The sequence below is a fragment of the Aulonocara sp. 'chitande type north' Nkhata Bay genome, linkage group LG23 (assembly GCF_057382095.1).
Source record: "Aulonocara sp. 'chitande type north' Nkhata Bay isolate Kocher_YH1m ecotype deep benthic linkage group LG23, A_spYH_male_GT1.1, whole genome shotgun sequence".
NCBI lineage: Eukaryota > Metazoa > Chordata > Actinopteri > Cichliformes > Cichlidae > Aulonocara > Aulonocara sp. 'chitande type north' Nkhata Bay.
The window spans coordinates 17540925-17564774 of record NC_141365.1 but is presented as its reverse complement, the minus strand read 5'-3'; the positions used below and the strand labels follow the sequence as shown (position 1 = coordinate 17564774).

General features: G+C 38.3%; 1 protein-coding gene across 1 annotated transcript in view; it reads left to right on the top strand.

Moving 5' to 3' along the window:
- The window catches only part of naaladl2 (N-acetylated alpha-linked acidic dipeptidase like 2), a 546561-nt gene that overhangs the window by 418198 nt on the left and 104513 nt on the right, over positions 1-23850 (top strand). The gene's annotated exons all lie outside the window — the stretch shown is intronic.

The window sequence follows — 23850 nt, the reverse complement described above, 5'->3', positions numbered from 1 at the left end:
AAACTTGTCTTTGAGAAGGTACATTTACCTTTAACTTACGACAGACACAAACTACTTAAAGTGCATGCTTTAATGTTTTAGCGTGTGAAACAAAGTCTGTATGAATATATACCAGTTGTGTGACTGAAGTAATTACTTCATCCCAGCCTTAGTTTCACATAAATAATCTAATATATACAATATGCACTGAGACAATAATGGAAAGTATTAAACCAAAAGGAGAAGAGTATTGTTTCAGTTTGTGTGAATTTTCTTTTAAAGAAAATCTAGTAAGGACCCCATCTGTCAAACTCTGTTAAATTGGAGTGGCAGTCAGAGGGAGATCTACCACAGGGCAGTTCATATATATACAAAGACAAAAAAGTGGACTGGATCTAAAATTAACGACTTTATTACATTACACGATTTACATTTTAAGACATTTTTCCAGCTATGTCACATGACCATATGTGGTACACTGTGATAACAACCATATGCAGCCCATATAGTGTCACTGCCAATATGAAGAACGTTTTCAAACTTAAGCAGAGTGCAGTATAGCTTGTCTCTTTTGTAAGGAACAAATGCACATCATAGTGCTCACAAATTATGCATGCCCCCATTTATTTCCATTAAAAATGCAGTATTGATGTTTGTTGCACAGCCTTGGGGTGGAAACACAGTGATTTAGCCTCAGCTTATCGGCCCACTCAAATTTGGAACTTCTGGCTAGGACGGCAACTTTGAGCTTAATTAGTGCGAGAGATCTTCATGATGTTTATCTGCCCTCAAGGTGCCTTTACAACCTGAAAATAATAGGTGGTGGAGAGTGAAATCTGCATCACTGGGTTTGTTTAGGAAAGACAAAACCTAAATTAAATTAAAAACTATCTGTAAACAAACCTGACTCTGTTAGGGAACACCCTATATCCATATATTAGTAACGGCTTAATAGCATTTGGCTTGAACTCCAGCATTTAAAATCGGAGGGCAATAAAATTTCCTCTACTGCTTTATATCTTAACCGGGTCTCTGGGGAAGCTGAGACAGACAGAAGAACCTACACAGCTTCCATTTATAGTTAATTTCTCCACTTGTAGAAATGCTCAACATGTTTTAGAAACTGAATTTTCTCAAGACAGTTCCGAATTACTTTCAGATTGACTGTTCAGTCTGGAGAAGGAGAAAGACTATTCAGCAGCTAAGCTGCAAGTTTAATGGCAGACCATGGTTGATAGAGTCAGTGAGGAGTCAGTGAGCTTTTGGGGAAATAAGAGACTAATTAATAGTCAACTATTCACTAACTACAAATGTTTAAAAAACAACTGTATGTTATTTTTAGATTCAAGTATGTGTTTATCCCAGGTATATGTTCAAAAAGAAGAGAAACTGCTACTAACATTAGCACTAAATATGATTATAGCCAAATATTCTGTCCAATTAGAGTTAATATTTAGCTACTGTGTTGCTTTCCTGGGCTGCTTTGCAAGTAAATAAGATTCATTAGTGTTAATGGTGTTAGTGTTTTATTGATTGTTTAAATCTGGCTTTCGTATAAACCAGTGTCTGTATTGCCTGTGTTTTGTGTCATGTGTAAGCTGTGTGCAGGCAGGATAGGAGGAATGATGGACCCAAAATTGTAGACTCAAAACAAAGATTTATTACTAAATGACAAAAACAGGAAACTGGCTAAACTGGAAATACATAAACTAAACTGGCAGGCAGATGGACAGAACACACATCCTGGGATGGGATGTATTAAAGTATTCATATAAGGACATGGACATGGATTATATAAGAAAATGCAAAACTAATGTACATTTAATGGCATGCAATCATTTATACAGATCTTTTAAAAAAAGATAGTTGCTGTGGGGGGCTTTCCCTAACTTAAACATAATGCTTCCACCCTGCAGCACCCATTTGAAACATGTTCCCACACTCGTTTTACCATATTCACTTTTTTTGCAGATGTCGGCATATTGAACAGTAACACGATTACAAAAAGTGGGAAACAGTACAACTTCTGCAAGCAACAAATGCTTAATGCACCTACATGTATTTTCAAGACATGCTGATTTAATATGCGGGATTTATATTTCCTTCTAATGGCCAATTTCTGCTTTCACAGCGTGACCACATCTTTAATAGTGTTCTCCCACGAGTAATTTTAAATAAATTCCTGTTCGTATGGGACAGTTTAGCTTCCACACCCTCACACTGAAATGAATGGATATGTATTTTCTGAGTAGTGCAAGCTGGAATAACAAGAGTTATATAATATTTGTTACAGAGATCTCATATGAAAAGCGATTTTCCTGCCACAGTAAAGTTTTGCAGGCTCTAACCGCCTATATTTCTCTGTAACCTTACTGTCGTTGCGCATATTTCCAACTCCCAAGCGGTTAAAACACCTGTGGAGTTCACCCTAAATACAAGCACAAACAGGAGTCATTTAGATCTACTTCTAAGAACAAAGATGTATCCAAAATGTGTCACTCTGAGATGATAATACAAAATGAAATTTGTTGTTTACATTATAAATAACACGTCTAACTGTGAAGGTAAAGGTCAAATATTCAGTAGGACAAAAGTACAGTTCAGTACAAGAAAGTACAAAAGTAACACTGTTTATTATTTATATTCCATTGCATCTTCATTTTGCTGCTCAAAGGGCTTTTGATATCTGCAGGCATCCTTCATCAATTCAGTTCTACCTATATAACAGCAGTTGCCGTGCGCTTTACATCGTAAGATAAAGACGTCACGTATAGAGAAACTCTGAGAAAGAAGAAAAAAAACTTTTGACTGGAAAAAAATCTGAAACGGCCTCAGGGAGGGCGGCTAAATACTGCAACTGTTTGGAGTGAGGGGAAGCAAAGAGGAGAAACAAGAGCATAAAGATACGACAGTCAACATCAACAAAAATAGCAAGCTCTAAACCAGCTGTTATTACCGAGAGTTTGTAGGAAAAAGACCTGGAAACATTTATAGGGAGAGGAGACAATATGGAGAGTAAAGGAGGGGACACCATTAGACTTGGAAACAGAAGTTCACTATGTATCAGCACTTGGGAACAGTGAGTTAAAAGCTGCTTTGTCAGTTTGGATTTTTCTCCTCAACAACAGTTTTGACAATCGAGGCCCAAAATGCCACAAAAAAAAAAAACCTTAGTGCACAGGAAATGTTTATCTCAAATTACCCTCGGTTATTTTTAACAATTGTAAACGTCATCTCTTTTTATTCTGTCAAACACTGTGTTAGTCATATCTCTTATTTTTCTCCCACACACTGAACACAGATTGTGTTCTGCTCTTAGGCTTTCCCACCATTACATATTATCAGTGTTGTCATGGTGAATGGCCCTGATTTTGAAGAGGTGGGAGTGAAGCTGTGATACGACCTGACTTTCACATTCTCTTCAGTCAGTTGTATTTAGAGCTAGCATTTCAACAAAGGTGGGTAGTTGCAGTAAGCATAAAAAACTAGCAGCTAAAAATATTAACTGATTACAAGGGGTTTAGTACATTTGGTATTAAAAGGTCAACAAAATATTTTTCAGGGATGCCCTGAATATAGCTCGAGTGAAAATGAGCAATTGTGTGTTTTCCATTTGTTTGGCCTAAAAATGTAAACATGTAACACAGGCCATACATTCAACCACAAACTTATAAGCTGTGTTTGGGGGGGAAAGTTAGGTTTTGTTTTGCTGTTTGGCTTCACTAGAGCTAATAAAGTACAGGGTTCACCGAATGATTCAATAGCCAATTTTCAATAGTGGAAAGGACCTAATTGTCATCGAAATGACAAATTTGATCTTAGCACTGGTTTCATGTCTGTTGGTACTGTACCATACCATGCCATAATCTCATCGTGCCCTTCTGATAACTGCAACAATCCCCGTGCAAGGTTTAGGAAAACATGTGATTGAGCATCAAGCCCATCTGCCAACCGTCCATATTCAGTGGAAAACCAGTTACATGCAAGTTCCTCATTGTTCATTTTGGCATCACCTCACTGCTAATGGCGGTGGACAGGTCTTGGCACAGGCATGCTTTCTCTGAAAGGAACACAACCTCATTCTTGCCCTAGCTGAGCTTTTAGCTGGTGCATTGACATCCCATCTGAGACTTTTGTCATGCAGTCAGTGATGCATGTCTCGACCCACATCAAGAGGGAAAGGGCAAGAATAGCGCATTGTCATGAACATGAAAGTAGCTGGAAGGTAAAATTCATTTCATATGCAATATAAAATGCTATATATGCAAGCTGCTTTTGTGCTGAAGTTTGTTATTTTCAAACCCTCTTTGATGACTAGAATTAATATTCAGTCTCATCACTGGCAATACAGTTACAATTATGTGTGTGATATGAATCAATGACATACCACAGGTAGGAGAAAAAAAGACATATGAACGCATAACAACTGTAATACTTCATGTTTCTTCTTTTTGAAAGATTATTAAGGCAAACATTGTTATTAATTTATGATAAGTACATTAAATTGTGTTGATCCAAGTAGATGGTGTACTGTGTAGCTATTTGCTGATCCATGAAACCAAACAAAACTGTAAAACAAGAACAATAAAAAGGCAAAGAATTAATGTCTATATATCTGCTTTTTCTGTGCAGATTTTGCAATTAAAATATAGTGATTATTATTTGCCCACATTAGGCTCCGAACAGAAAAAGAAAATAATAAACACACAGAAAAGTGAGTGCCTATGTATGTGTGAGACAGAGAATGTTTGTGTTTTCCAGCTAAAAGCTTTAGAACAGTGAACCGAGTTGGGCGACGATTACAAAGTATACAGGTGTGCATACTGATCCCATGTAGGCAATAAATCAAAGCAGGTCCATATGGCTCCAACTGCGTGGGTGCATTTCTGAGAAACCTCTGCTTGGTTTCCAACTTTGTTCAATATTCCGAACAGGTCACTATACTGTGTGTGATCCACTGTGTTTGTAATTGCATTCATTCATCCTCATATGCTGAGCAAACAGAGTTCTGTGCTGGTAATGTGTTGGGGAAACAACCAGATGTTGTGCACCATTGCTGTGGTGTTCATGACAAAAGTGTGGCTCGCTGAACATTTGTTTTCTCATTTAACATCTGTTTTTCTTTCACTCTATGGTAGTTTTCATCTCTTTGCACTCACAGTGCTCCCTAAAACTTCCTTTTGTTATTCACCGCCTGCAATATTTTTACAATGTTTTTTAAAAAACATTTGCGTGTTTTGTTTTGTTTTGTTTTGAAGTCTGAGTAGATTTAAACCTGTTTTATGTACAAAAACAGAGAAACATGTTCTGCTGTGAGAGAATGACGTGACTAAAGTTATTGAGATGAGCTATATAACACATTGTTTGAATAATTCATTGTTATGTAATGTAATACGCTCAAAAATCTCCTTCAGCATATTTTTCTTCACTGCCATGTGCAGAAATCTGGATGTAAAATACCATCCTGTTCGGGGCTACGCGTGGGAGTCATCTTTGACATGTGTCATCAGGCAGTTGCCTTGGCTTTGGGGACCTGGAAGAGAACTCAGACAGGCCGCTGAGGTGTGAGAGGAATATCTGACATCCCCTCATCTCTGCAGATCATTGGTTCAGGGCTATAGTCAGGTTCAGGTGGGGAGAGCAAGAATTAATAGAGTCAGAAGGATCTTCATCTTGACTTTGGCATGTACTCTGTTTAGACCAGAGGCCATTACTGCAACTTTGTGCAGACAATTAGAGTCCTCCAAAAATGTAGGACAAGGGCTGCAGCATCTTCTGCCCTCCCACAATTTGTGACAGGAGTGGACTTGTGATAAACAGCAGTGCTGCCTAAATGATTTTTAGAGAGAGAGTTTTTGCAAAAACACTGGTATCAGGAAATCTATCTTCTGTAACAACCACAAATTATGCTTCTCTGGCTTCATCCTTAATTTATTTTCCCACTGCACCAGGAACAGCTATAATTATCTCATTGTACATTTTAACCTATGTGCGAGTACACACTTTATTGTTCAAATCCTGTAATACAAATCTTTTATTATGTTCAGGAAAGCAGCTGAAAATAATTGCTTTCATCATTTGACTCCTTCCCATTTTGACTCTGAAAATGAGCTCTTAGTGGTAAAAAGCAAACACAGTTAATCAGCCTCTGTTGTATTGGCTTTGTTTTCTTTCACCTGCTTATTGTGCTTGTAGGTTTCCTGTCTGTTGGCGTAGTTGCAAAGGCAGTTTTTAATTGGACAGTTAGCCTTTGATGTCCTGTAATATCCTGCATTGTAAATGTAGCATCTTTGCTAGAAGAAGAGCGAGAGTAAGAGCACACAATCCAAACAAAACAAAAGACATTTTCCAGAATAGACCTTCGTTCTGGAGATAAAACACCACATGATCTAGATACATTAAAAAAAACCTAAATGAAATTCCAGTCTGGAAAGTAGGATGTGTATACATTAACACTAATTAGCTCTCATTTTTGCATCAGAAAACTCTTTTCTTTCACTATATACTGTAGTGGATTAAATAAGTAAAGCTGACTAGCGGTATCTCAAAAAAGTATTAACAACCAGTGGTTTCTACTCAAGCATTATATGCCATCATGGAACTTTATCGAACTTGACAGCAACAGCAAATCTTCACAAAGCTGCCAGAAAAGCCTGCATTTTATTTGATGTCCTCTCAGTAAAAACGGATTGACGCGGGGAAAAAAGTTTTTTGGAAAACACTGAGTGAACTGCTATAATGTAACTTACTTACATTACTTACTTTTATTAACATTGCTCACTCATTGTCATTCCCGATTAACACGTTAGTTGCAATAGTTGCACAAACTCATAGATCTACAAATATATATATTTGACTAGGGCTCCAAATGTATGTATTCTGATAGTATGCACATAGAATATATAGTAGTTTATTCATTATCAGGTAGAAGTTTCAGCTGCAACATTTCACAATTATTCTGTGTGAGCCATTGCTTGCAAGGAGCTTTTATTATCATAGTGTGATTAAGTTTTACCAAAGTATTTTGTCAGGAAAGCAAATAAGATACAGACTGTATTGCATACACATCAGTAAACACGTCATTTAATGCTTATTTGACCAGATGCTTTTAAGTTTGCTCCAGTTTCATAACACCAGTTCTCCAGGAGCTCATTGAGGTTTGATTTATCATTGGTTCCAGCAGGAGAAATACCATTTTATTACAGCAATCTACAGTGGCATTTGGTCCTTTTCAAATGGTATTCCTCATCCTGTACGTGTTGGTTGTAAAACACAGTAAGTGAAGTCTTGTTAAGTGGCAGTAGTACCTGTCAGTGCCTCCAACCTTCTTGGAAGTCTAAAGCTGATGGGGAATGATAGAAGGATATTACATCTGCATCCAGCTCTCCCCTGCACAGCTGTCAGGCCCAAACTCCCCTTGGTGCTTCAAGTGGTGATGATACCAGGCAACAGTCATGCAAGCTAAAGCACACTAACACACACCAGTGTGCGTGTGTCTGTTCAAATCTCCATCTGACACATCTTACATGAAGTAATTTTATTTGCAGCTTTGAAGATGGGAGTTACTGGTGGTGAGAGGACACGAATGAAGTCTGTAGGGTAGACATGAGAGACAGTGAGAGTGAGGAGAAGGAACAAGTTGGGGAAATGACATTGCAATTGTGATTTGTCAATAAACCCTTACCGTACTACATTTTAATATTGACCAAATTTACATATATTTCTTGCAGAGTCTCTAGAGTCTTCTATGCTAACTTTAGTGCACAGTACAAAAGAAAAAGGACTCTACCAAGAGCCTCCAAAAAATTGTGTAGAAGACTTTAAAGTTGGGCAAAACTTTTGCAGTTAAACTTAAAAATAAATAAAAAATATGACAGTGGCACAGTTCCTCACAGCAAGAAGGTCCTGGGTTCAAACCCACCATCTGGGTGCGTTTCTGTGTGGCTTTTGTGTGTTCTCCCCATGTCTGTGGTTCCTTTCCAGGGGTGTCAGCTTTCTACCATAGACTATAGACAGGCAGTTAGTAGGTTTATGTTAATTAGTGATTCTAAAGATGTGAATGGCATCTGTCTCTCTGTGTTAGCCCTGTCATAGACTGGCAACCTGTCCAGGGTGTTACCTGCCTCTCATCCTATAGTTTATCCAGTTGAAGCCCCATGATCCTGTGATGGACATTTAAAAAAATATTCAGTTGTCCTCTGTGCACAGTTTTTGTCAGTAAACATTGAGTAGAGTTATCATTTAGCAAAACACTTGATAACACCTCAAGTACACAGCAGGATGCTTGTAAATCCGTTAGACAGTTGTTTGGTTTTCAGGCAGTGCACAGTACAGGGAGTGCAGAATTATTAGGCAAGTTGAATTTTGAGGAATAATTTTATTATTGAACAACAACCATGTTCTCAATGAACCCAAAAAACTCATTAATATCAAAGCTGAATGTTTTTGGAAGTAGTTTTTAGTTTTAGCTATTTTAGGGGGATATCTGTGTGTGCAGGTGACTATTACTGTGCATAATTATTAGGCAACTTAACAAAAAACAAATATATACCCATTTCAATTATTTATTTTTACCAGTGAAACCAATATAACATCTCCACATTCACAAATATACATTTCTGACATTCAAAAACAAAACAAAAACAAATCAGCGACCAATATAGCCACCTTTCTTTGCAAGGACACTCAAAAGCCTGCCATCCATGGATTCTGTCAGTGTTTTGATCTGTTCACCATCAACATTGCGTGCAGCAGCAACCACAGCCTCCCAGACACTGTTCAGAGAGGTGTACTGTTTTCCTTCCTTGTAAATCTCACATTTGATGATGGACCACAGGTTCTCAATGAGGTTCAGATCAGGTGAACAAGGAGGCCATGTCATTAGTTTTCTTCTTTTATACCCTTTCTTGCCAGCCACGCTGTGGAGTACTTGGACGCGTGTGATGGAGCATTGTCCTGCATGAAAATCATGTTTTTCTTGAAGGATGCAGACTTCTTCCTGTACCACTGCTTGAAGAAGGTGTCTTCCAGAAACTGGCAGTAGGACTGGGAGTTGAGCTTGACTCCATCCTCAACCCGAAAAGGCCCCACAAGCTCATCTTTGATGATACCAGCCCAAACCAGTACTCCACCTCCACCTTGCTGGCGTCTGAGTCGGACTGGAGCTCTCTGCCCTTTACCAATCCAGCCACGGGCCCGTCCATCTGGCCCATCAAGACTCACTCTCATTTCATCAGTCCATAAAACCTTAGAAAAATCAGTCTTGAGATATTTCTTGGCCCAGTCTTGACGTTTCAGCTTGTGTGTCTTGTTCAGTGGTGGTCGTCTTTCAGCCTTTCTTACCTTGGCCATGTCTCTGAGTATTGCACACCTTGTGCTTTTGGGCACTCCAGTGATGTTGCAGCTCTGAAATATGGCCAAACTGGTGGCAAGTGGCATCTTGGCAGCTGCACGCTTGACTTTTCTCAGTTCATTGGCAGTTATTTTGCGCCTTGGTTTTTCCACACGCTTCTTGCGACCCTGTTGACTATTTTGAATGAAACGCTTGATTGGTCGATGATCACGCTTCAGAAGCTTTGCAATTTTGAGACTGCTGCATCCCTCTGCAAGATATCTCACTATTTTTGACTTTTCTGAGCCTGTCAAGTCCTTCTTTTGACCCATTTTGCCAAAGGAAAGGACGTTGCCTAATAATTATGCACACCTGATATTGGGTGTTGATGTCATTGGACCACACCCCTTCTCATTACAGAGATGCACATCACCTAATATGCTTAATTGGTAGTAGGCTTTCAAGCCTATACAGCTTGGAGTAAGACAACATGCATGAAGAGGATGATGTGGACACAATACTCATTTGCCTAATAATTCTGCACTCCCTGTATCTAACGACACCTCCCAGAATGGGTTTAAAATTGGATGCTGCCTACCAGTGTTGGTCAAGTTACTTGAAAATAGTAATTAGTTACTAATTGCTGATTACTTCTCCAAGAAAGTAATCCAGTTACTTTACTGATTACTTATTTTCAAAAGTAATTTATTACTTAGTTAACTTTTTAAAACATCATACACAACCTGAATATGTAATAAAGCAAAAGACCTTTCAGTCCAATTCATTTTTTCTGCATAATTCATCATATAAATTAAAATTGTAATCAAATAAAAAAGTCTCTTTTTAAAACTTGTTTTATTCTTTTAACTTTATGCACATTGCATCGAGCAAAAATTAAATTATATGCAACAGCCTCTAACTGGAAGAAATTTGTTAAACATTTAAACCTTTTCTGCCTTTTCCAGCACATAAAATAAAATAATTTAAACGCTGCGTGGTCGTACTCTCTCCCGTACTCCATGTTATCCATTGTTGATCTACACACGTCTGTTGCTGCCACAGACTCGTACGTTACTGACATGAGACGCTCTCACAAACAAAATCACAGTTTGGTAACGCAGCGTGCTTACGAGATAGTAACAGTAATCAAATTTTTTTTTTTTTTTTTTGGACTACCAATCTTTACTCGTTACTTGCAAAAAATAATCAGATTACAGTAAAGTGACAGAGTGAATGGGTTAAATGCATAGAGGAATTTCCCACAGGGATCAATAAAGTATACATTATTATTATAACTGAATAGAGACTTACTGGTTTAACGCCAAACTTCCTACTCTGCAGTGCTTCAAACCCTGGGGCCCAGTAATGGTTTTGATTGTTTGTTTTGTCACCTTCGCCCTACATGTCTTCCACTCCACAGGTTTCTTTACAACCGCTGGTCGTAACTAGAAACCGCTATTGCATTAGCCTAATTTTTAACTTTCCTCCTACATACTGTTGTAAATGGACTACTGGTTATACTCCCACTGGAACATTAAAATTTTAATGCTTTAAATATTTTTTATCTCCATATCTGTGTATTAGGAGTAAACTAAATTCTGCGTAAGCAGGCAATAAAACACACTGTTGTAGTAGCTGACTCAGCAGGGCTGATTTATGAGAGGCTGTTTGCTCCAGTTACAATTACTGAGGAAGATCATCAGCTTTTTTCTGTAGGCCGAGCATTTTTATTTAGTTCTGCAAATACAGACTGTCCAGAAAACTGAAACCAATCTTTTCATGATACAGCAGTCTGTTTATGGAAGAGATTATTTATCGATATTTGGCTTTAATGGCCTCTATATCACTTAAAAGTGGAGACTGAAACATGAAAAGCTATTTTTTAAACCATCTCTTGCCTTGGTCAAGTGTTTTAAAAGTTCCTATGAAGTTGTACAACTGTGCAGAGCATGAAAGTTTGGTGTAATATCAAAGATGGGGTCAGAATATTGGGATTTTTTTCTTTCAACCTAGGACTTGTTTGGATATTGGATGTTCAGCGGTTTGTTTTGATATTGCACCGTCAGTGATGTTCAGCAGAGGGATGAACAGGTCTGTGTACAAAATAACTGATTGATCTGTGGAATGTGCTTCTGCATGATTTAGCCATATATGCCTAAATCATGGGGGAGGTGAGGCTGGTATCAAACTGGAATGTGCATCAGTGGAACACCACTTCCTGATGCACTGCTGTACAGTGCATTCGAAACTGATACATATTTTTTATACTGCACTAAATAGTGTCCTTAGAGATTTCTGAAAGCAGCCTGTAACAGCCTTGATAATTATGTTTATATTTAAACATGTTTAATGTTAAAAGTACTTTGTTTAATAATGATTTTAATAATAATATATTCCTAACTAACAAGGTCAAGTAAAACCAAATCTAGTTTCATGCTGTAAAATTATGTGTTGTACATGTGTGCTGTCTGTAGCACTCGAACTTTTTTCCTCTTTTCTTTTTTCCCAGTGGGGACCTCTCCCACGCTACAATGCGAAAGTAGTAGAACAAGCAGGCTGTATTAATGAACTTGAAATGCGTGCACTGCATTTCACATTCTCCAAAAAATTTACTACATAACTCCAGTACTGTACGCCAACAGGCCAACTTAAGCCACTGAACAAAACTCCGATATTTAGCATATTTTGTTTTCTTTCTTCCTTTCCTTCTTTCAAGAGTCAGAAATCTTGCTTAAGTTGGAGACTTTCAATGTTATTATTTTACATTTGATGCTTTAAAAAGCATTTACGGTGGTGGGATGTTTTTTTTTTCAGAAGTGAGTCATATGCACTAAATTGCCTCCCTATACTATGTTCATGAAAATAAAGCGACATGTCATCCATTGCAACAGTATGACTCAGCTATGTGTGTTTAATTGTGTTTAGACAACAGTGGAGTTCGTTGGCTCAGAGCATGATCCAGAGTACACGGTAAATTCTTATTCAACAGCTCGCATTTGTTGTTCTTTAGTTTTGTGGGATTTTTTTTGCCAGTTTTATGCTTTTATTCATAATTGCATATTTACAGCACATCTGATCCCATCTTTATGTAGCTTAGTGGTGCAAACAATTATAAACTGCACTGAAACTACTATCAATACCAGACTACTTAGGAACACAGCTTAACTTGACAAAATCTTTAAACATTACTATTGAAGGCAAAGCTGAGGCTTCATCGTCCTACTAACCTAATGCATATATAACCCCCCCCCCCCCCAAACAAAGTTATACAGCGTACCAGTCTCATGTGTGAATCTTCGTGACTGACTGTGGTTCCAAAAGAATTACCAAATGTTTCATCAGGTTACAATACTTACCCGGTTTTAAGCTTAATGTCTCAATGTACAGTTACTTATCAGCTTTGCTGAAATCTGGATTTGCCTTATCTGAAATCCCAAATACCTTTGATTCACAAAATGCTTATCATAAAAAGTGATAAGTAAAAGGCTCAGAAAGGTTAAAGTCATGGTAAGTCTCATATCCCCCTAAATCTTCTCCTTATCCACTCATTCATTTTGTGCATATCCACCCAGACACCAAGGTTTCCAGGGTTCTAAATAGTGCATTCATCGTAATGGTTGCATTCATATTACCTTAAAGAATCATTATGATTCATTACCAGAAGGGTTTTTAACTAATAGCTAAAGTCACTCTTTCTATTAGATGAGATAACATCTTATTATAGATTTCTGACAAAACAGCATCCTTCAGTCCATCAGGGAGAGAAATATGAGGTGTTACATGATCCAAATTAACAGTTCACCACAAAAGTCAAGAAAAAAAAGTGACGCTACATCGACGCATCCCTTTAATTGATGGACAGAGAAACAAGTTAATTAAAAGTTAACTGTTGGTAATTAGCGAAAAGTGGTTAATAGAAAATTAGGCACTATTTGTTAGCTATTAATTATAGGATCTTCTAGCTGGTTCTTTATTAAATAATCATTATCTACCATAAAGTCCATAAAGGATTAGGAGTTAGGAAAGTATTAATGGACGATTCATTGACTTGAAGGTCATTTCTGATTCTTTCCCTACCTGATCTTAACGACCTAAGCAGGTTTTTATTAACTCACTGTAAAGTGTTGCTTAGGTCACAATAAAAAACAGAATTCCAGCAACAAAGCTCGGGGAAATATAAAAAAATAAGTAACTGTGATCAATGTCATTATTAAACTGCCAGGTATTCATCCAGTATAAAAGGGCCTCCAAGCAGCATTTTTTTGCAAATCCATTTCTATTCGTGTTTTTCTGTTACCCAGCATGAATAAAAGAGTTCAAGTTTGTTCCCCGTGCTTTAATTTCCTCGTAATATTTCACTTCTTCGTTTTATGACGCTGTATACTTCTTCTTGCTTTTGCTGTTTTGTCCTTTCTGTTGACATCTCCTCCCCTTCCTCTTAATACTCCATGTCTCCTTATCCTAACTAGGAGCATAAACATTCTGGTAAGTCATCACAGCCCCAAGAATATAGACACTTAAGCAGATATATGGGAGACTGTCCATTATTTTCCTCATTAACATACAGTATCCTCATATAACTTCCAGTGCAATGATATATACCACAAATTCCATAAAATATAGATTAATGTCAGCCCAATAAGGCAAGTAAATCCTTTTCTGCAAATAAAGTAGATAAACTGATTTAAGGGTTTACTTTTCCCTGCATCCCTTAGTTATTAATCTTCATCAGCCCTCTCTCACTGCTGTTCCTGTCTGTATCTCTCCTCTTTGTGTGTCATCCACACCACTTTAATAGAAAATGAAAGGTTTTTTCCATCGCTCTCTCATTCCTGCCTCAGCAGTGCCCAGTTCTCTCAAACACACATACACGAACATACTTATATACACCCTCAACAGATGTTCAGTCCAATCAACTGGATTAGAGGTTTTAGTATTGGTATCAATTACCTCCTCAGGAATAGACTGTGCCAAAGTTTTTCCCAAGCCATACTCCCATACCCTCTATAATCTGTTGAAGAGACGATGGAAATGAAAGGGGCCTCTGTAGAGGCTTTCCTTATTTTGCCTTTCATTTTGGTGAAACATTTTGTGAACAGGAAAATAACAAGGCGCTTTCAGAGGAAATTGTATAATTCCCCGGTATCTCCAAATTGTATTTTAGCCAAGATACGGATGTAGCCACAGTGACATCATCCATTAGTTTTGGACTCCCTTTTCCAGCCCCAAAGGGGCTGCAGTTTTCAGCAGTTCTGCGTTGGCTTCACTTTTCAGCTACAAAGGTTGCCTTCTGATTTTAACCAGGTAAAGATCCTTTTTTAATAACATACTTAATTTGTGTATTAACTTTCATTCAGTAGGTACTGTATTCTTCTTAGAAACCACTAAATCGTTCACACAGATGATGATTTATTTATGCATCTATTTTGATAGACTCACTATTAGCTAACTCTTCTCATTTAAAGTATGACAGTGTGACCACTGGCTGGATTATGTCCCTTGGCTGGATTAATGTTCTGGCAAATCATTGAAGCACTAGCTGTCTGACCTATATAGACTGGTGGATCCTGGTAGACCATGGTGTTCCCACAAATCTTATACTAGAGACTCACATTTACACTGAATCATCCATCTTTGACATATAATGCGTGCACTACAAACATGACAAAAGTGAATATTGTTTTCCAAGATGATCATAAATTGATCAATTGGAGTGTAAGTATTAGGAACCTTAAAAAATATATAATATAGCCCTTATATTAGCACTTAAAAGCCCATGGTATCACCAGCGATCCCAATTTGCGTAATTATTTTTAAATCCCGTTAGAATTCCAACCAAATAAGCTAGAGCAATCATTTTTTTCCATATGAAAATGAAGAAGTTTTACTTACATATCATACATTAAATTGTCTCACACCATGGTTTCCTTCCACTAATGGCTTTGCAAAAATCACGTAAAAAGTGCATGCAACAACAAAAACATAATAATCCAGATAAATGCTTTTTTCCAATATCATCAACTGTTCATACCACTTTCTATGTTGGAATAAATGTCATTAACTGCAAACGTTTTTTCTTCAGGGTCTTTCAAAGTTCCACTGGTGCTATTGAAAGTCACTTTATGCCTTTCTTTATAGTTCCTGGGACACTTAGAACTTTGATTGCAGTATTGGAGATCATTTATTTTGATGCACATGCAGGTTTTTTGTAAATTGTGCGCAATTATATCTATTTTCATTTTTGCTGCAGTTTTTGCATTTACGCTTATGAAGGATATACCTCTGACATTTCTGTAACTAGAAAAATACGTAAAAAACAAAACAAAAACGATTTTAAAATTTCTTTGTAGTTTAAGGCTAAATTCAAGCTCAATCAAAACAATTCAAATGTGTAAATGTTGAAAACACAATGGAAATCACATCATCTATTAAACACTGCTTCTGACCTTCCCACTGTCTGAAGTAAACAGAATGAATGCAGAGTGAACACAAGCATGTTGTTTGCTGATATCCAGGCACAAGTATCACAAGTTATTGGTACCATATCATCATCCAGGACAATAGCTTTAAACAATCAAAGGCAGCCGTAGAGCTCTTTGATGTGGAAAAATTGAATGTCTTAGGCTGCCTTGGTGATTCACCGGATATCAATCCATCCCACTATGCTGCTGCTAACTACACACACACACACCATTAAATACATCAGACAGGTACCTTAGAACTACGACATGTACGACAACTACAACATTGACATGTAAACCTTTAATCAGTCAGTCCTTCTGATTCAAGAATCAGCTGAGACAGCATCTGATTGTTAACAGTAACAATTAAAATAAAAAAAAGTGTGTATAAATGCATCGCTTTATTGCAGGTTTGTTAGTTTTAGGTTGTGTTATATTTTTCCAAACCTGATTCTTTGCCCTGTTTAGCTTAAGTACACCATGTAAAACAAAAAAAAACTAAATTAAACATATTAAAGACAAATGTTGCATCTTGTTGTTAAGGAGAGGTTTCTAACTGTAGCACAATAATAGCTTTCTTCTTATTCAGTTTGAAATTGCATAACCACATTCTCATGTCTAATGCCTCTAAATGAGAGAGACACAGGGTATGAGGCCATTTGAAGTTCAAACTCATAACCCAGTGGCTAATTTATGATTAGAAGAGAGGGTGACAGCTTTTACATAGATTTCTCTCCCTACACTAAAATCAGTGAAAACCTTTTCTATGGGTCTAAGAGGTATTCTGAACCACATGAGTAGGCATATTAAAGTCTCCATATGTGTTGTCATGCATGTCTGAGTACATATCTCCGGTTCAACATATGTGTCTTCAAGCAAAATGTGTTTCCATGTATGTCAGGAAATATGTTTGTATGCTTGTTAAAGTGTAGATTTTAGTGAGAATTAGGTACCATCAGTCAAATGCAAGGAGAAACAGCAGTTTTCACTTGATGTCCTTCAACTGTTCCGTTTCCCCTCACGAACCCAGTGAGTGTAATAGGATCATACATGACTGAATGCATGCAAAATGCCCCAGCGCCACTGCTGTCTGTCGGTGTTTTCTTGTTGTGTAGCCATAACATGTACTGACAGATCAACATGCATCTAATTTGGTATGCAGGAAGATGCTGCAAGGGCCGAGATTCACTGTAAGGGATGCATACAGTAAAGACCCACATGAGCATACATAAAATTAATTTTGGGGAAACAAGTGTAGGAAAAAGAAAGAAAGAAGGAAACACTACATTTAAATGTGTGCTAAAGTCACAGTCTAGACATTTGCTTTGCCACTCAGTAATAGTCAGAAGCAATTCTAGTGTGGACTTGGCTCTGGTGGGCTGGTTCACTGTTGCACTAAAAGCTGAATCTCCACTTCAGTCTTAAAATGCATGCACTCATTCTGATAAATTTATTTTTCCTGATACAAAGAATCTCACCCAATAGCATGATGCTACCACCGCCATGTGACAGGCAACAGCAATGCCTGGTGTCTACCAGAGGTGGTTTTTGAAGTTCTTCCAAATGTGCCCAGTTTTCAGCCTGCAGATCATAGAATCTTTTAAAAGGAGTTAGGCAAACTCCAACCGAGCCTTCTGAGCAGAGTGGCATAATTCCAGCTACTCTGGGTGACAAGAGGGGGGATTGATGCCATGCTGTTCAAACAGTTGTCCTTTCGAATGGCTCTATCCTCACAAAGGACTTCTGAAGCTCTGTAAGAGTGACTGTTAAGTCCCTTGTCACCTCTTTGATCAAGAACCTTGAGAAAAGAATTGCTCAGTTACTGAGATTAGCTGGATGGACAAGTCACTGAAGAGTGCTAGTAGTTACACACTTGCTCCATTGCACAGTTACTGAGGTCCTGTGAAGTATCAGAAAGAGTTTAGTACCTTTGGCCAACCTTTGCCTCACCACAGTTTTAGGATATTGGTGTACATATTTTTCCTTTGACTTTATGGCTTTGTATGCCATATGAATTTTGCAATCTTATGTAGACATTGTGTACTTTTAAAAAGAAATTGAGTCCAGTCTAGATTCCAAGTTCTAGATTGATCATATGTAATTAAGAAAAAAAGGTATTATAACACATGGGGGACTATAACATTATTAAAATAACTACAATAAAAAAAATGGTGGTGTATTTTTTTTTATTATTATCACCCATCATGATTTTTTTTCTAATTCTAAATCAAGTTATTAACAAAATCTAAAGTTATCTCGATTAAGTGAGGTCATGTGTGTGAACATGTAGTACAAACTTTGTAGTAGGAGTGATACACTGTGGTGTAAATCTGCACTGCTTTGAAAACAGGCTGTATAACACATGGTGCACTCTCGTCGTTTGACTTCTTTGGCAAGTTCCCAGTGGTTGATCGTCCTGTGGAGGTACGTGTATCGCTGGGTTTAATAACAATGTACTTTGGCATTAATGAAATGGCTGAACACCATTTGGGGTTGGCAGCCTTCAAACTGCTGCATATCCATCCACTAAGACAGATTAATCCTTTCTATTAATACGACTTAGCTACACAACAATACACAAGTAGTGTATCCTTCCTTGTGTTGGCTTGCCAGGCATGTATATTTTTTTTATATAATTTAATGGACTAATCATTTAATTTCTCTTATTAATTTAATTTCGCTTGTTGCTGTTATTATTTTGATGATTGGGATACTAAGTCCTTATTCTGGGATGCCCTGTTTATGACAAAATTGCTATTATGACTTTCCTACTTGAATAATTTCACCATTTTTATGAGTACTGGCGACCAGCAGAGGTCGACCAGTATACAGTTTTTAAGATTTAAGATTTTATGGTTCTAAACATGGGTTGGTGGACAAACTAAGCAATGTCAACAGTCATAAGTGGGCCCATTAAATAGTTTATTTGGACTGAAGTTAAGCATTTTGGTCATATGAAAAAAATAGTATGTGGGGGTTTGTTTGTTTTTTAGCATACTTTGACATATATACTGTATATTTAAAATCAATATAACTAAACAATTAAAACTGAAGGGAAGATTTTAAACATTTTCAGTAGAATGTAATTTATTTCCACTTATAATGCCTAAACAAAGGTGTATCACATCAGGTGGACATAAGTAGGGCATTTTTACTCTGCATTTTGATGGAGCCTTGCCCTTTAAATCTTCCTAACCTTATTTAAACCTCAGACATTTAATTTGGTGTGTTCCCAACTATAGAAGTGAGATTTAACACCATGGTGAGATCAAAAGAGCTGTCTAAAGGCCTTCAGAAAGAAGATTGTAGCAGCTTATGAGTCTGGTAAGGGATTTAAAAAGATATCAAAATAATTTGAAATCAGCCATTCCACTGTCTGGAAAATACTCTACAAGTGAAGGACATTCAAAACAACTGCCAACATTCCCAGGTCTGGCTGTCCAAGTACAGTGGGGCAAAAAAGTATTTAGTCAGCCACCGATTGTGCAAGTTCCCCCACCTAAAATGATGACAGAGGTCAGTAATTTTCACCAGAGGTACACTTCAACTGTGAGAGACAGAATGTGAAAAAAAAATCCATGAATCCACATGGTAGGATTTGTAAAGAATTTATTCGTAAATCAGGGTGGAAAATAAGTATTTGGTCAATAACAAAAATACAACTCAATGCTTTGTAACATAACCTTTGTTGGCAATAACAGAGGTCAAACATTTACTATAGGTCTTTACCAGGTTTGCACACACAGTAGCTGGTATTTTGGCCCATTCCTCCATGCAGATCTTCTCGAGAGCAGTGATGTTTTGGGGCTGTCGCCGAGCAACACGGACTTTCAACTCCCGCCACAGATTTTCTATGGGGTTGAGGTCTGGAGACTGGCTAGGCCACTCCAGGACTTTCAAATGCTTCTTACGGAGCCACTCCTTTGTTGCCCGGGCGGTGTGTTTTGGATCATTGTCATGTTGGAAGACCCAGCCTCGTTTCATCTTCAAAGTTCTCACTGATGGAAGGAGGTTTTGGCTCAAAATCTCACGATACATGGCCCCATTCATTCTGTCCTTAACACGGATCAGTCGTCCTGTCCCCTTGGCAGAAAAACAGCCCCATAGCATGATGTTTCCACCCCCATGCTTCACAGTAGGTATGGTGTTCTTGGGATGCAACTCAGTATTCTTCTTCCTCCAAACACGACGAGTTGAGTTTATACCAAAAAGTTCTACTTTGGTTTCATCTGACCACGTGACATTCTCCCAATCCTCTGCTGTATCATCCATGTGCTCTCTGGCAAACTTCAGACGGGCCTGGACATGCACTGGCTTCAGCAGCGGAACACGTCTGGCACTGCGGGATTTGATTCCCTGCCGTTGTAGTGTGTTACTGATGGTGACCTTTGTTACTTTGGTCCCAGCTCTCTGCAGGTCATTCACCAGGTCCCCCCGTGTGGTTCTGGGATCTTTGCTCACCGTTCTCATGATCATTTTGACCCCACGGGATGAGATCTTGCGTGGAGCCCCAGATGGAGGGAGATTATCAGTGGTCTTGTATGTCTTCCATTTTCTGATGATTGCTCCCACAGTTGATTTTTTCACACCAAGCTGCTTGCCTATTGTAGATTCACTCTTCCCAGTCTGGTGCAGGTCTACAATACTTTTCCTGGTGTCCTTCGAAAGCTCTTTGGTCTTGGCCATGGCGGAGTTTGGAGTCTGACTGTTTGAGGCTGTGGACAGGTGTCTTTTATACAGATGATGAGTTCAAACAGGTGCCATTCATACAGGTAACGAGTGGGGGACAGAAAAGTTTCTTACAGAAGACGTTACAGGTCTGTGAGAGCCAGAGATTTTCCTTGTTTGAGGTGACCAAATACTTATTTTCCACCCTGATTTACGAATAAATTCTTTACAAATCCTACCATGTGAATTCCTGGATTTTTTTTTCACATTCTGTCTCTCACAGTTGAAGTGTACCTCTGGTGCAAATTACTGACCTCTGTCATCATTTTAGGTGGGGGAACTTGCACAATCGGTGGCTGACTAAATACTTTTTTGCCCCACTGTAAGTTCACTCTGAGAGCTAAAAGAAGTCTCCAAAAACCCTAAAATGCAATTACGTGACCTACAGCAGCCTCTAAAGTCAGAAAGAGACTGCATAAGTTTAATTCTAATAATAGGTGCAAGAAGGAAGTTTGCTTTCTAAGAGACACGTGAAGGCCAGCTTGATATTTGCCAGATAGAACATAGACAAAGACTACTACTGGATTTCTGGGATAATGGTTTTTGGACAGATGAGTCTAAAAATTAATTTTTGTAGTAAACCAAATTCAGCGTTTCAGGAAAGGAACCTCATACCAGCTGTGGAGCATGGAGATGGAAGTGTCATGAGGTGTCAGTGGAGGTGTCAGAAATGTGTGAGACCATCTGTAGAAAGAAGTAAAGTTGAAGCAGTAACTGGACCCTGCAACATGACAATAACACAAGGACTGACTGAAAACTAAGAAATGGAGAGTTCTGGAATGATTAGGTCAAAGCTCAGATCTGAATTCCATTGAGATGCTGTGGGGGAAGTTCTTTGTTTTTAAAAGCATTGGGTGACAAAACAGTGGATCTCCTGGTGGTGCTTGATTGGACTTCATCTATTATTAGCTATTCTGCTCAAACAAGATCCACTCATGTTGTTGTTGGATTATTTTGTATAGATGTTTTCATTTAACTCATTTTCACATTTTCAATGGTGTTTAAGGTTCTACTGTTCATAAGGCTGTGAACACTTGACGGGTGAATTTGAGCGTTATGATTCATGGTGAAGAGAGAGTTGCATGTTCACATGTCGAAGCTTGAATTTGTGACTTAAGCTGAAAAGCAAGTTCAGCTGTTAAAGTTACCCAGGCAAAATTTTGTCACTTGATAGATTTGGAGTCTGGCTTTACTAGGGAACCGAACCTTAGTGGTGTATAAAATGATTCTCCAACCTATTTTTAGAATGAGCTGGGGAAACAAGATGAACAGGTCCCTGAGCTATCTGGGAAAAAAGTACACTTACCTTTCCATCAAGAAGCATTTTGCCAGCATCAAGTCATCATTTAAAATGCCTGATGGCTGCCCCAGTAGAGCCTTTCAGCAGTCTGAACCAGTGGACCATAGCTATATAGGGCATACCTAGGTGAACCTGCATCAAATTGTGTGAAGCAGAGCATGGGCAAATAAGTGTGCTCAATGAACTCAAACCACATAATCAAAGGTGTTAGAAAGAAAACAGTATTGTACTAGACACTGCATGGGTGTGCGAAATCAGCACAGCATTTCAGAAAATGTTAAATATAATGTGCTTTGTTGATCTCAATGGTAAATAAAGAAATACTCGCATTCCTAGATGGCAAACAGAAAATCTTAGATGCCTCTTTCGTTTTTCATCCATTTAGCTGTCAAGACAACAAGAAAGCTGTTATTAATGTCACCCAATAAGGACCAGTTAAATGTTGTATATTAACAATTCCAGCAGATAGCATATTGCTCCCAGTTAAAACCAAATCGCTTTCAAACACACGGAATCCGAGCTTTCAAACTACAAAGATTACAGAAGGTGACTGACAGTCATTACAGTGTGATTTATATACAGATTTTTTTCATTAAAATAAGTAACCGTATTGTGATTTTCTATATTCTCCGATGTTTACATTATTTTGCTTTGTTGGAGTAATGATGGCCTAAATACATACTTATAGAACTTACAATATTACAATAATATCAAAAGCTTAGTCACTATTTGGTGTTTCAAATAGCATCCTGAGTTACTGTAACAATGTTGTACATGTAGCAACATAATGGAAAATGGTGTTGAAACTTAAAGTTTGAGTTTGACAATTAATATTTAAAAATACTTTTTTTCTATGACTGTGTACGATAAGAATGAGATGATGAGATGAGATGATGAGATAGCCTTTATTTGTCAGTTGCAGGTCTTTTGCCCACAACCGAGATGACAGACCTCGCCGACCGTACATACAATACAAACATCACATTGGGGAGACAGGTCAGGCCAGGTAGCGAGGAAAAAAAAACATTGAAATGTGCAACACAAAAGGATAATACAGGAATGCACAGGTATCAACACACCATAGCACAATAAACACAGACAAGCAACATGGGAAAGAGTTCCAGTGTGTACATCTGATCTGGGACCGCTGCAATCTTTTGACTGCGCCTCCAGCTGATCCGATGTCCACATCAGAGGGGAGGTAAGCGTTGGAGGTGGCGTTGGATCCGGGGTAGGGAGGGTGATGCGTCAGTGAGTGCTTATCAGTATCAGTATATGTAGGTGTGTGCGTGTCCATAGTTCAGCTGAGACAGTGCCCTTCACCCTGCCAGGCTAAGTAAACAGTCTTCCAGCCAACCCAGGTGGCCTTGCATGGAATGGGAAGGAACAGGCTCAACACAGTCGTTATCAGGGAGTTGTTGTTCGGCTCCAGCCTTGAGCTGGCGCCGAAGGGGTAGCCGGGTTATGATGGTAATTGAGAATTTCAAGCTGTTTTTTAACACTCCGACACTGGTCTCTCAGTCTCCCGTTAATAGCTGCGAGCGTCTCCGTGATGTTATTAGCCGTCGATTCTGTGGTCTTGTCACTCTTTTTGCTCACATAGCAGATTCTGAGACCTCAGCCAACTGATCCGAGGTGTAATCCAGCTCCACCCAGAGATGTTGTTCTGAGTTGATTCTTTCCTGATGTAATCCAACATACAAGGTGTTATTCTGAGCATTCACTGCAGTCGTAAGCGCCTCCAAGCTCTTAACCATGCTGCCTTCAGTGAGCCCTTTCTGAGAATGTCCCTATTCTGACTACGTGGTTCATTCATGTGACATAGGAGCTTCAAACCTTTCCACTATACGGTGCTAGAAATGGACCATTTAAATATTATTGGTAAAAAAAATATTTTGGGGGGATTCATTCTCATCATGAACCATCTGGTAGAAGCTGTTGGAGTAATTAGGGTCCTTCTCTTTCACAGTAATGCTGCATGGATTTGCAGATACACAATGCAAAATATTACATTATCACTAATGATGGGGTCATATTATTTCCCATCCACT